Genomic DNA, 2597 nt, shown 5'->3' with positions numbered 1-2597 from the left:
TTAGAAATGTTATTTAAAAACAGGAACAGCGTTTTTACTTGATCTAACTATCAACTTGCTTGTCTTTTTAACGAAACAAACTACTTTTAGCCCATAATGAAGATTAAAAAAAGGCGCGATGATTCCTACTAACTATATTATACCGTAAAGTTTAAGCTTTCAAAAAAGAATTTAAAAGTCTGGATCTAAATCTATAATCTATATCTAATTAATTGAAATCTGTATATATATATTTAGCAAAGCGTTCCATTAAAGAGCAGGAAAAAAAGATATAGAAACTAGTCTAGATCTAAATTAGACTTGATTAGAGCTAGGCCAACCCTACATAGATAATGCAGCGACGACCTTATTAGGCCCTATTACGTGTTGCCCTGTGCTAGTTTTATGTGCGGTGCGTAGCAAGCTAATGACTTACTTAATCCTTTTGCACTCCCTGGGGAGCATAGGGTGGCAAAGAACTAAGCAATGAGCTAGCCTCAGTGTTCAAAATACTCTTTCAGGCATCCTTTAACCAGGGCAGAGTACCAAAGGACTGGAAAGAAGCTAATGTCACCCCCCCCCCCCCCCCCCCTATTTAAAAAAGGAGAAAAATCTGACCCAGGAAACTACAGACCAGTATCATTTACCAGCATCACATGTAAAATCCTAGAACACATAATATGTAGCAACATCATAAACCACTTAGACAAACATAATGTCCTCACCCCATATTTAAGAAATATAGATCATGTGAAACACAACTAATAGGACTAATTGGTGATTTTTCAAAAGGTTTAGATAATAGTGAACAAATAGATGCTATCTTACTAGATTTTTCCAAGGCTTTTGACAAAGTTCACCACCATAGTTTGCTTAAAAAATTAAAATATTTTGGCATTAGTGGTCCATTGCATCAGTGGATTAAAGATTTTCTGATAGGGAGAGAACAAACTGTAGGCTAATAATAAATGGCTCTAAATCAACACCGATAACAATAAACTCAGGTGTACCACAAGGAACATTCTTAGGTCCACTATTATTTTTAATTTACATAAATGATTTACCAAAGTGCATTAATTTTACTTCAGGAACAAAAGTCAGATTATTTGCAGACGATTGCATAATATATAGAACAATAAAAACAACACAAGACACATATTTACAAAAAGAATTAGATGAATTACAGAAATGGGAATCAAATTGGAGCATGTCTTTCCACCCAGAAAAATGTCAAAACCCATTTAGCTACGCTCATAACATTTTGAGTGCGTAATTAACTTTTTTTTATATTGAAGATGGGGTTTTAAAATCAAAATCTCCCTTAACTGTGCTCTTGGAATTAGGGGATTTTCGTTTGCATTTTTGTTTTGTTTTGTTTTATAGAAGAGGGGGGGTTAACTGCAAAAACCCCAAGTGGGGGGTTTAAAACTCAAAACCCCTAGTAGGGGGGTTTAAACTCAAAACCCCTGGTAGGGGTTTTTAAACTCAAACCCCCCTGGTAGGGGGTTTTAAACTCAAAACCCCCTGGTAAGGGGTTTTAAACTCAAAACCCCATTGGTTGTGCTGGGGCAATTGATGGTTTAGTATTAAAATCTCAATTAAAATAAACAAAATCAAAGCAAAAAATCATTCACTAAATTCCGATCCCCCTTGGGAGGGGGGGGGGGATTTCATTTCGGGGGGGGGAGGGTTTGAACCCCCCCCCCCTGGCTACGCCCATGCTAGGCTTACATGCGTATGTCTAGATGACCAGGTTGTTAAAATCAGTTGGACACAGACTATTTACTTTATGGTCAAGAGAGGGTGTGGATTAAGATTTCGTTTTCTAGAGTTGGTTATCCTAATTAATCTATATAGGCCTATCTGTCGATTCTTAGTCTTAAGACTATAAAAGGGTGTAGTTGATGTTCCTGCAGTTAAAAAAAAATTATTGTTTGCCGCAACGAATTGATCAAAACCATTTATTATAATATTGACCTAACTCACTAATCAGACTCCCACTATAAACAGAAATTGAACACCACCACGTGGCTCATTAAAAAAAAAAATTCGGAACAATCCCATTCATAATATAGCTTAGAAGCTTTTAGCAAAAAATGTTTAACATTTTATTATACTAGAGTACTTTCAACACTGGCGGATCCAGGGAGGGTGCGGTAGGGGCGTTCGCCCCCCCTCACCCCACTCGGCCGACCCCCCCCCCGGAGGGGGGGGGGAATTTTAGTATAGAATTCACACAATTTGTATACGAATTTATTACTTATGTTAATAATATATACTAATTATTTATATTTAAACCTATTTTTAGATTATTTCACCCCCCTCTAGTATGTTTGTCGATATGGTGGGGTCGGGAGGGGGCGATGGCATCAATTCCGCCCCCCTAAACTTTCGAGTGGGGGGGCGGTCCAATTTATATGTAGAAATCACAGCTTGCTAACAGAATCAATTGAATATCTATATGATTAAAACTTGTTATTGGTATTTTAACCAATCGATCTTTATATTATGTCGTTCCCCTGTTGGCCGATGGGGTGGGGATCGAATACCTCTACTGCTCTTCCCACCTAAAACCTTTGAGTGGGGGGGTGTCCTACTTTTCGTAGAAATCATAGTTT

The sequence above is a fragment of the Biomphalaria glabrata genome, chromosome 13 (genome assembly GCF_947242115.1).
Source record: "Biomphalaria glabrata chromosome 13, xgBioGlab47.1, whole genome shotgun sequence".
Lineage (NCBI taxonomy): Eukaryota > Metazoa > Mollusca > Gastropoda > Planorbidae > Biomphalaria > Biomphalaria glabrata.
The sequence above is the reverse complement of the archived record's forward strand: the minus strand, read 5'-3'. Positions refer to the sequence as shown.